The sequence below is a fragment of the Callospermophilus lateralis genome, unplaced genomic scaffold (genome assembly GCF_048772815.1).
Source record: "Callospermophilus lateralis isolate mCalLat2 unplaced genomic scaffold, mCalLat2.hap1 Scaffold_82, whole genome shotgun sequence".
Lineage (NCBI taxonomy): Eukaryota > Metazoa > Chordata > Mammalia > Rodentia > Sciuridae > Callospermophilus > Callospermophilus lateralis.
The window spans coordinates 304,318-317,421 of record NW_027516260.1 but is presented as its reverse complement, the minus strand read 5'-3'; positions in this window follow the sequence as shown (position 1 = coordinate 317,421).

The window sequence follows — 13,104 nt, the reverse complement described above, 5'->3', positions numbered from 1 at the left end:
TCTAGGTTATGCTGTGATGATAAATATCACCAAATGCTTAGTGGCTTATCAATACAAAGTCTTATCTCTCACTTATTTCCACTACATGTCATTTAGGGACTGCACTCAGAATCTTCTTCTATTGGGCCTGGACTGTTCAAGTAGCCATGATTTATTTCTAACATTGCCAATTTGTAGGGAAAAGGGAAAAAGAGTTGTTTTTTTTTTTTTTTTTTTTTGGTTTAACATCTAACATCAAACAATATAATCTACATATTTATCTTAACTATTCTGAAAGCTATATTTGTGAATAAATTGGGTGAAATAATTTATAAATGCTATAGTTTCCAAATATTACAAATTTATAATGGATAATTTATACTTAGCAATTCTTTTAGCTTTCATATTAGCTTCCCAAATCTCCCTTTCCTGCTGTTTTATTTCCTTTATAATTTTGTATAGAAATTATTTCTTAGTGATCTAGCATTTAATTTCTATAATTTATTCAAATTTGTTAGTCAAGTTTTAAATAATCCACAAATATTTGATATTTAAATTATTGTTAAACAAAACATGAAAGATTTTTATTATTTTGAATGATTTATAATAATAAAAGAAAATTATTAATCAAATGTTAAAAATAGAGGAAATTCACATTTTAGAAAACCCAAATGCATATTCTATAAACAAAATGCAGTTATTAATACATAATATATTCTCTAAATTTTCCTACCCTTAATTCTTCTACTTTCATAGAAAAACCTGAATTTTGTTTATTTTAGTCACTAGGATTCAGAAGCTTCTTTAGCTAACCAGGTCAATGTGCAATTTAAGAAGAAACATGGTTTTCATAAAAAATATTATTTCATATATCATAGAAAAATATGACTAAAATTCCATTAACATAGAATGTGTTTCTTTTAAATCTGTTCTTTAATGTCAGTCAATACTACTGAGAATGCTACCTATGAAAGAAGTATTCTGTATGAAGAACACTTGAGCTGCTATCATAAAACACTATTGTCTGAGTGGCTTAAACAGCAGAGTTTCTTATAATTCTGAAGGAAGAGATGTACAACATCAGGTTGCCACCAGATTCAGAGAATGTTAAAGGCTCTCCTCCTGACTTACAGACAGCTGCCTTCTCACTGTGTATCCATGTGCCCCAGATTGGCACATGTGAAGATATCTTTCTCTCTCCCTTGTCTTATGATACCTATGCCATCAAGAGGGACCCACCCTCAGGACCTAATCTAAATTTCCTGGGACCCTCCTGAAAATACCATCATACTGGGAGACAGGATTCAAGTTATTTATTTAGGGAAACATAAACATTCACATTCAGACCATCAAAGAGGGTAAAGATTCTTGACTCAAGAAGACTGAAGACATAGAATAAAATAAAATTTAAGAAGTAAGCAAGTGTAAGGATATGGAGACTTTTGAAATTTTAATTTGAAACATAATGAGAAATTTGGAAATGTTAAATAACATCTAATATAGGTTCTGAAAAGCTTATATTTTCAGTGAAGTCATGTATTATTCATGGGGGAAAGATTAGATATAGCTAGTCCAGCAAAGTGGCCTTCACCATTGCCCCAGCTTCAAAACTGATAGAAACTTCCATGAGTATAGTACCAAAGTGATGAAAAAAAAAATTATACTGATATTGAAAAACAAAGTATCCAACCATTTGAAGAGATCAGCAGACAAAATTTAGAATATGAGGTTTAGACAGTGGTAAACAAGTGGCCTTCAAAATGCAGTCTCTGATCATCAGAACTACCTGGCAATTCTTAGAAATAAAAGTCCTCAGACCCAGCCTCAGGACTACAGAAGCAGAAGTTCTGGGGCTGAAGTTCAGCAATTTCATAGTTAACAAATATTTTAGGCATTTTTGACAGACAATACTTGCAAAAATGTCATTTACTGAAATTGATACATATGGATTTATGGTTTTCAGAACAGAAGATTGAGACAGAGATATAAATTTACAAGTGATCAGCACACTTGTAAAATAGCATTTGAAACTCTGACAATAGGTGAAATTATCGACAATGTGGTTTGGGATGAGAAAGTAGCAAAGGACTGAGGTTAACATTTTGAATTTTTGGTAATTCCATAAAAAAATGAAATAAGTAAATGAGTAGAGGGGAGAGAACATGGGAAGGGAAAGGGAAAGTCCTGGGGACTGATTACAGCAGATTATGTTTCATGATTCTCTAATCATGTCAAAATAAATCCTATTGCCATATATAGCTTAATAAACAATAAAAATTGTAGAACATAAAACATAGAACAGCTAGAGAGACATGTAAAAGCAGCAACAGATCTAAGAGATACCATGGAAGCCAAGTGAAGAAAGACATTTTAAAAGGAGTAAATGATAAACTTAATGAAGTTAACAAATTTAGCACATTTTAAACAGTCATATGTTGGTTAATAGTCAGCACTCCTCTCTGGTTGAAAAAAGAGAGAGAAACCTGTTTTGTGATGTTTATCAATTTCTGTTTTGTAAATACTCTTGGCATGGTGGATTTTAAGCTACCAACCTGATAATTTAATAGTATGCAGAATTGGCAAGTGATTCACAATAATGCTCCACCACAGAGTATTTCTTTCATAAGGTTACAAAAAATATGCAACACATACAAAAGCAAAGTAGCAGAATATAATAAAGTAATTAGAAGCAAATGATTTGGTATTCATTTGCCAACATTGTTATCTAATGAATACATAGTTATAAAAATATAATTAACTCTTACAAAGGACCATGTTATAATCTTGCAGATTTCCCAAGAACTAAGCAATAAGCTCAAATGAAGCATCAAGATTTGACTTTTGTACATAATTATTTATACATCTAAAATGAGATTTCACCAGGTCCTCTGAACATCTTATTCTGATACTCCTTTATATTAAATACTTTTTTATTTATTAGCTTTATTTTTAGGGGCTTTATTTTTAGATGGCTTTATATCTTCTACTTTTATTTTGTTTACATTTTAGTTTTCGGCAGACACAACATCTTTGTTTGTATGTGGTGCTGAGGATCGAACCCGGGCCGCACGCATGCCAGGCGAGCACGCTACCGCTTGAGCCACATCCCCAGCCCCTGGTAGCCTATCTTCTACTTTTAAATTTAAAATCTTAGAGAGTAGACTACATAGTGATAAATATCCTATATAGCCCAGAATTTAGGAAATATTTGTTCACTATAAAATAATTAACTGTTAGCCTCTGAATGTAAAGAGAATTTCTGTAGGAGACTTTGAAAACTATGAAGGATAAATTGTGTTAGAATAATATTCATGATATAAAACAATTAGCTCAAGCAAGTTTGAAATCTGACATAATTTATACAAAAGGCTGACATATTTCCTTTTGCTTCAGAAATATGTCACCTGATAGTATAATATCTCGAATGGTTGACCTCTGCTGTAATTTCAGGGTACAAAGACAATTGTTGATCTAATAGCAGATAGATTGAGAGGATGCACAACAATTTTGAGCAAGGTTGGGGCTTCATTTCTGACTGACTTTGTATGGAATTATGCATAAACTGTAGTTTAGGGCAGTAGAAGTACTTTTTCCTAAAGAGAAAGAAAATCAAGGTTAATTTATCTCCAGGAAATACACAGTTCCTCCCCTGACATGAAAGTAATGAGGCTCTAGACATTGATCTTCATTCTGAAACTTTGAGCTCGAGTGAAATTCATACAAAGCTAAGCTATTTTTCTTTGCTAAACAAGACCTCCTGTAATTGCCAGGGGAAACATTGCCAATGTGTCCTGCCTGTTTCAGTTTATTAGGGCTGCTGTTTCAAAACAACACAAACTGGGAGGCTTAAAGCAATGAAAATTTATTGTCTCATAGTTTCAAATGTCAGAAGTGTAAAATCAAGGTGTCAGTAAGGCATGCTCCCTCTGGAATTCCAAGAAGAAAATCTCCCTTTGCCTTCCCTTGCCTGCTGGTTGTGGGTTGGTAATTCCTCTTCCTTCACTGGCAGAGTCCTCACTCTAATATTCTCTGTTGTCACATAGCCTTCCTCCTCCTGTATGTGTCTGTCTTCTCTTCTTTTACTGACACTAGATATATTGGAATAGGGCTCACCCTAATGCACTCATTTTAACTTGGTACCATCTGCCAAGATCTAATTTCCAAATAAGAGTAAATTCAGAGGTACCAGGGGTTAGGGATAGAGCATAGCTTTGTTTGAGGTCAATCAAACCCATGGCTCATAACTTTTCTAAGTATGATATAATCTGTCTCTAAAGAAAGAAAAAAGAATATGCCTATTTGAATGTATCATAACTTAGTTAAAAGACCAACTATTGTTTATTTAATTATAATACACTCATCACATAATTTATATATTTGTGTTGTGAAGAAAAGTCAACATGAAATGGATGAGTGAGCTGGGATTGGTGGTGCATGCCTATGTGACCCCAGCAGCTGGGAAGGCTGAGGCAAGAGGATCACATGTTCAAAGACAATCTCAGCAATTTACCAAGGCCTGAAGCAAGTTAGCAAGATTCTGTCTCAAAATAAATAAAAATATAAAAAGGGGCTTGGAATGTAGCTCAATGGTTAAGTGCCTCTGGGTTCAATCCTCTGGTACTAATATATATATATATATATATATATATATATATATATATATATATATATATATATATATATATAAGAATTAATGAGTGATATCATCAAGATGGCTAAATAGATGGGCCAGGCCAATTTCACTCCACCACAAAGGGACTAAACAAAGAAAAGACAACAGATATTTCACTGTAGCATCTTAGGCAGGACTCTGGAGTGCACTGGGAATGTGACAGTGATACCGCAGAGGAAAACACATGATGGCCCATAAAGTAGTAAATCAAGTACCCAGCACCTACTGTCCTATATCCCAAGATTAACCCTAAACAAAGAGGGGCTTTGCTCAGCGAGAAAAGGTAAGAAGAAAGACTATACCATGATGAGCCTTTGAAGACATAAAAGGTCAGGATAAATATATCACTAGAATTTGCCCACTTGTGCTCTGCAAACTCAAGGAGTACTGAGGGATAAGACTCGAGAACTTGATTTAAGGAATATTGTACCCCTTGTGTTCATGCCAAGTCTCACTATTCCCTATCTTTGGGAATACCCATATTGTTTTGAAAGAAAATGTGATAATAATTAAACTATCAGAAGGCCACAATGCAGTACCTTATACCATGAAAGAAATACCAGTTGCACAGATGAAACTCCCTTTTGAACCATTGAAGAAGCATTATCCTGTATTTCACCCCTTTTGTCAGACTCCAGGGATGTACAGGACATATGCTTTCTGTCTGACTTCAAATATGTACTTAGAAGGCAGGCATTCCTTGGGGCAAGAGGAAGAATAGATTTCAAACAACGAGGAAAAAACAGAATAAATATAGTGTTTAAAAATGACTTTCTCCATCTGTCTCATCATATGCAGCAAAAACTTTAAAGGAGCATTCAGCGCTTCACAGGATCATTCCTTGAAATTGTTCAGTGAAACTGATTTGAACATTGATTATGATAATCGGCTATTCATGTGTGGAAAAGAATTATTAAAAGTGAGAAAACAATAGGATATTCCTGATGATGTCAATTCAATTCAAAAAGATAGAAGTAACTATGTTCTTAGGAAATGATTTATTGTGCTCAAGGACATCACATCTATCTAGTTTAAATAGCAACTTTCATAAGATAATGGTGTCTTATGATAAAAAAATGTCTATGAAATGTGTTTGAAAAGTTGTGAGATATATATGCATGCAGCATAGACACATATGTATACATATACATATGTATCAGAAGCATCTATTCAAGACATTTCAAAAATTGCGTTATGAGAAATGCACTTTTAAAAAATAAAAAAAGCCACTTTTTGAAAAAAAACCACACCAATAATGTAGTGGAATCTTTGAAAAGAAATATTACCTGATTATGAGAGTCTTAAATGTCTACAATAAAAGTTAGTCATGGTCTCCTGACATCAGGGAAATATAGAAAAAGGAAACATTTCATCCTCTCCAAATCCCAGAGGAAAACAAAAAATATAACATATTTAGTTAAAAAAAATAAACTGCTTTATTACTGGCCAGACACTGTTCTAAGTATTTATAAATCACGTGTGCAAATTTTAACTTACATGATCCTTATAACAACTATAGCAGAAGCATGTATTCTTAGACATGCAATACTGCACATGAAAAGAATGGGGCAGGGATCAAGATGAAACCAGTAGACTTTGAAACAAACCTGAAATTTAATATCAAATACAGATAAGCAAACATCTAATAAAGCCATGTGATAAGATGGTTAAAATAAAAGACATTTAACAAAGAATTTGGGGATAAGGGAGATATACAGGTGAAGGGAGGGAGGCATAGAACAGGCCCCCATGCACAATTCGATAAATAGCTAATGTGGATTGGATCCTAGACAATCCCACAGAAAGTCTCTAACACGATCTCTGTAAGCAGGTGCTACATCTAGCCACTGCAACTGAAACTATCCAGGCAACAGTAAAGGCCCAATGGAGAAGACACAAGTCTGTTAATAGTGTGGTAAATTAGGTTTTTCATTTTGATTTTAATGACATAGAAATGTGAGGTTTTTAAAACTGAGTTTACATCATCTGGGAAAAGTTATAAAACATAATGTGAAAGTGTTTTGATCTGTGTCACTCTGTTACAATCACTCCTTGGTCATTTGAAATGTATATGACAATTTGTTTTTTGTGAATTTTGAGCCTTGAACCATGTTTCTAATTGCTTCAAAATAACACAAAAATGCAAAATAAATCTTTTTCAGAGATTTCTTAAAATCTACTGCCTTGATGTTGAAAATGAACTTTATCTTATATTCATTACACTCTTATCAAAATTTTGCTCACTATTCATTCCATCAACACTGCTCCAGTCAACATAAAAAAATGGAATCCACACTGTGATTCCAATGGTCATTTTTCAGCACTAATTTGTTTTTTCTTGATTTCAAGCTACCACTTTACTTATTTATTCTCCTGCATTTAACCATTTTTTTGGTCTTTTCTTCATGCCCTTGACCTTTTTATTGAAATGCTTCAGAGCCAACTTCTTGCATCTCAATCCTTATCTAATTATCTTCCATTTGTGACCTAATTCCACATCAAGTTAATTATATCATTTTGTGGTGCCTGGGTTTTGATCCTATCTCTGTCATTCACCAGTTGTATGATTTAGAAAATGTAACTTTCCCCCCTAGTCTCATGTTCCTCATCTGCGAAATGAGGAGAAAATTAATTTTTCCTGTCTCATAACAGCTCTTTTGAGACCATTGAAAGAGCAAATAATACATACCAAAAGCTTACAGCACCTAATAGAAAGAGAACATTACATGTTTCTGAATAAATGAGTCTGGGTCAACATCATATCATTTATCTGTCAGGATGAACTCACCACAAAATTTCATATAAATATATCTAACTGCCTAGTCAACATTTCTTCTTAGATTCCTAAGGCAACACAGATTTTATATCCTAGGCAAATGACAAAATCATCCTTCTGTTGCTCAGGCCATATATGATGTAATACTGGATACCTCCTATTTTTATCACCAAATTATTTTGTCTCAATCCTTTTAGTTCTTTCCACTAGTCTTGATATATTCCTATTCCCAGCTAATCTCATTCCACTAGTCTTGATATATTCCTATTCCCAGCTAATCCATTTCACATGGATAGTTGTAATTTATTTAAATATGGTACCTTCATTCTAACCTGTTCCCAAACAGCATTTCATCACCTCTATCACCAGGTAAGTCCTCTGAGAAAAAATGCATCATGCATGGTGCGGCTATGCTCAGTTCCACTGCTTTCCATGCCCAGGAAAAAATCCTTACACTGTTCTGCAAAGCCCACAGTCTGTACCATCTTATGTCCTACAGATTTTCTACCCTCTCTCCCAGTTTTAGTTACACTGGTCCTCTTGTTGTTTTTTAATTGTACATATTAAATATGTCCCACGTTGGTGACTTGACATGTATGGTTATTTTGGCAGTCTCTTCTTCCGATATTTTTGCATCTGGCTTATACATTCCTTTCAAGTCTTTTCAAATGTTATTTTATTGGGAAGATGTTCTCTAAAGGTGCTTTCAAAATTTACAAACTACCACACCGTTTCCCTTCCTTTTGCAATAAAGCAATTGCCTAGTACCATTTTGAATTTTCTCTTGTTTGTGTGTATGTGTGTGTGTGTAGTTTTCTGTAAAATTATTTTTCTTTAATCTAAACATTAGGTAGTTTAGTTGATTGTTTTTTGTTCTCATCACAATAATGCAAGCATTAGAATTGTCAGTAACTTTTAATAATATTTTTGATGCATTTATTGACACCCAGAGAAGGTTCTTGGAATAAGTAATATGTAGACTGCTTTCAAGAACTATTTATGAATAGAATCTATAATCCATTCCCAAAACCAAAGCATTTGGATTTTTTTTATAGATGAAGTAAAATTATTGTGAATAAAATAAAGTGGAAATATAATTATCATTAGCTTTAATGTCACTGACTTCATAAAGGCATTTGAAAGATAGACATATAAGATTACCTACATTTTACATATAAATTATTTCTGTCTAATATATTCTTTTCATCTTCAAAATTTAAATTTTCAATTCACAAGGCTGGGGTTGTGGCTCAGTGGTAGAGTGTTCGCCTAGCATGCACATAAAATATAAAATAAAGATATTGTGTCCACCTAAAACTTAAGGTTCATACTTTTAAAAAATTTTTCAATTCACAAATAATAGTTGAACATAGGGCACAATTTGATTTTTGATACATACATACATACATACTGAGATAAGTAAAGTTAATTACCCCTATTTTAAAATTTATATAGTGAGACAAATAATTTGTTATGTTTCAATGGTAGTGCATCATTGATTAGTAGATTCTGGGGCCCAGAATTTTGTGGCTAAATAATACTTGTTACAATGAATTTAAAAGTGATTTAGTCTATTTTTTGTCCACATATACACAGTAAATTTCATCATTTGTTTATCTTAGTACTCAGTCTTATTTTATATGGCAGAAAACACATATGAGTCCCCATGTTCTGTGTCTCCTTCTCTAGAAAGGTAACTGGTAAATACAGCACACTCTTGTAAGAAAACAAAGTAACAACTAACAGTAATGATATATGTTATGGTTTGAATGTGTGAAGTTCTCAAAGTTCTTATGTTAATGCATGAGGCAAAATGATTAGATCACAATATCAAAATGGTACCCTGATCAGAGGATTAATCCATTTGATGAAATACTTATCTGAATGGATTACCAGGTGGTAAGTTAGGCAGTTGGGGTGTCGCTGAGGGAATTGGGTCACGGGTATGTTTTCCCTGGCTCCCCCTGCTCTCGGTCTGCTTCCTGGCTACCATGAGCTGAGTAGCTTTCCTCTGCCATGCCCTTGTTTCATGATGTTCCAAGTCACTCTGGGCCCAGAGCAATGTTGTTGGCCAACCATGGACTGAAACTCTGAAACTGAGATTCTCAAATAAACTTTCCTCCTGTAAGTTGTTTTTGTCAGGTATATTGATCAAACTGTCAAGAAAAGGTGATTGATATAATACACAATATAACAAAGTCAGTATACTCTCAAATCATCATAATATCTTCAATGAAAGCATAAAATATTTAAATTATCTTTCCTAAGGAAGGAAAAGTCGTAGTGAAAAAGTTATTTAAATACAGTACTATAGTATTGTAATATTGCCTAGCAAATTGAAAGGATGGTTATTTTCCCCCCACATTGAGTATAGGGTATGTATATTCAGCACAGAAACTGCTAAAATTTCAATATTTTAGTATCTGCTATGTTTTACAACCTGTTTTCAAAGATTGAGCAGTGTAGCCATCTCTCTAAAGAAAAAGAAATAATTATATGCTACTCTGTATTAATTATATACTACAGCTCTCCTTAACTAAAATAATTAATTAAAGACTACATTTAAAAAAAATTGTAGCTTGGCATGGTGGAGCATGTCTAGAATCCCAGAACTCAGGAGGCTGTGGCAGAAAGATCTCAAGTTTCAGGCTAGCCTGGGAAACTTTGCAAGACCCTGTCTCAAAACAAACATATGGGGCTGAAGATGTAGATCAGAAATAAAGTGCTCTGTGGTTCAATCCCCAGTACCAAAATAAACAAATTAAAAAAAGAATATTTGCCAAGGGATATTTGATACTAAACTATGGAATCAGAGACTGAAATCTATTAGTGTCCTACAAAACAGGGTCATAATTGTCCTTCAATAAGTGATTACATTATATTTTTCACTAGCCTTCTATTTTTGTAGAATTAGTAAATTCAGTTTTATCATGAATTTGATTTAAAAGAAGACTGGAATAACTAATAAATCAGTATTTTTTTAAACCTTTAAAATTTGATTATAGTTCCAATTTTCTGCAGAAAATAAAACCTCTCACTGTGTATTATTTACTCATTTCCATCCAAAGACCTTTGATTAGAATAATTTTTCAAATATAAACAGTTAGTAATAGACCATTTATTTACTGAATTTCATAGCAGAGAGCCAGCTGTCAGCATCTCCTTAACTTGACTACTCTTAAGCTAGAATTTTCTAATATGCCACCATTTAAAAATGTTCAGCTAAACATGACAATCTTCATAGACTAGTTATTAGTAAGGTTATTTTCTATGAAATGTCCAAGAGGAAATAAGCTCAATCTAAGAAAATTATTAATACCTGGGTATGATTTGACTCAATTTATATATTGCCCTCAAATATTTCTTATCACTCAAAGAATTTAGTTTGTTGTGGAAGAGCCCTCTTTTTAATAAACTTTAAAATTATGTTCTACTGACTTGCAAATGGGAGTTCAGGACTAATTGAGACAATCCCTTAAAACCTTGACACCTTTATCCCTGTACTGAGATTCTATGTTCTGTATGGTCTGATACTTGGCTTTCCCATATTGTCTTAGGAGGTTAGGAAGATGAATGCTCATTGCTTTTAATCCTCATCATGATTTATGAGCCTCTTGGTATCCTTTCCCTAGAGCAGCTACAACTGTGTGGCTGTTCTGCCTGCTGCTTAAATTACACAGACATCTGCAAAGTAAATTATGGATTGTTGTCCCGTAGACCATAACCAAGCATTCTCTTCATCTCTCTTGCAGTATTTTTTCTTTTAATAAGACAAAGAGCTTGTATGCAGTTACTTGCTTATGTGCTGAGGAAATTCTAAGTTAACCTGAATGATAGCACACTGTCCCAGGTCATGACATGTCACATAGTATCAAAACAGCATGACATAAAAGCAGGATAATGTCAAAGATTTATGAAACTAACAACAAATTTCTCCTTTATAAGAGCCACAGAAACAGAATGACTTTTAAACTTAATTGAATATATGTTTCATGGAATTAAACAACCTTATTTTCTGTGGAAGATTTAATAGCATCTTGTGACCTATGATTCTTTAAAATTAAAAATAAAATAAAATAAACAAAGAAATACCAAATTAAATAAAGGCAAATTCATGAAAGATTGGATAGCATTTTTAGATTTTTTTTCCTGCTTATATTGCCTGTAGTAAACTTGTTTAATAACACTGAAGATTTGCAGCCACTGTGAGGAACTGGAACATCTATTTTTTAATAAAAAATCTGACAGAGTCTAAGTGGAAGTAGTCAACTGCTCCTGTATTTTCCTTTCTTTCCCATTCTTGTTATTCTAAGTGGATGATGAATCATAGTTCCAAATGACAAGTCCATTGTGAAATTCTAATAGGCAGGTCTCAAGTTATTAACCTTTGACAATTGCCAAAATTAGAAGTATCCCCACATTTATTTACTTCAGATGTGCTAATTACAAGCCAAAAAATATCTCCTCAGGGAGAAACGACACTAACACAATGTACAAGATGATTTCTACTTGTGGTTTACAAAGTACATTTTTTCAAAAGACAGATGGCTCTGCAAATTATTTTTTGAACCCTATTGTCAACTCAGCAGGGTGCTATGAGCACTAAAACCATAAATGCTCAAATCCACCCCTGGCTGAGCAGCTCAGCCATTCCCTCTGTGTTTCCATCAGTTTCTGTTTCACCTCATCACTGTTGACTGAGGGTCAAGACCTGGTGTTCACACCAATGCCCTGAAGACTTGAGTTTTAAAAGATATATCCTTTATCTGTGTGCTTGTGTCAGCCAACAGCTCATTTCCAAAACTTTCCTTAGGCTGATACCCTTCGTCTCATCTTCAACATGCAATATCCATGAATCCTGAAGAATTCTATTCACTTAAAACACTATACTCTTTAAATGTATCTCTAGACAAATAAATGTCTTAAGTACAAATTGCATACACATACTTTTCTCAAATATTTTACTGAATAGAATAATGAAACTACATTATTAATTAATAAAATTAATTTGTGCTCTCAAAATATCAGAAACAGGTGATCTCCCAATACTTTGAAAACAATTATCCTCTTAAATACACACATGCAGGAACAGACAGGTACACACACCGGTTCAGATTGGTTTTCTACATTCAAAAGGAAACAAGAGCAACAAAACATGATTCTACAGCACAAACCACATAAAACCCACAGGTCAGACACTTTAAAACTTCATTCAAGTTTCTTCATTACCTAGGCCTACTCTTGTAGATTTATCTGCCAAATAGTCTCATATTTGACTCACATTTCACTTCCTACCTCTTCAAAGCCTTTAAAATTCACCAATCATAAAATAATAGTAAAAATCTTCATGACTTATATGTCTATATCATCTTTTATACGCATTTTTCTCAATTTCTCTTTACAATTCAGCCAAAATCCTCCTGTCTCTGTTTTCCTACCCATTTCAACCATTACAGGCAGAAAAAAAATGCTGACCTTATATTTATTTTTTTTGTATTATTGCGAAAAAAGGCATATTCTATAATTTATCAAAGACTGCTATTTGATCACAAAAAGGTTATGGTTTCATTTCCTTTATTGTATGATACACAATCAATTAATACCTACCAGAGAATCATGAATATACGTGAGAAGTTGGGTAAAACAAGCAGCAAATTTTGTAAAATGTTAATAGAAG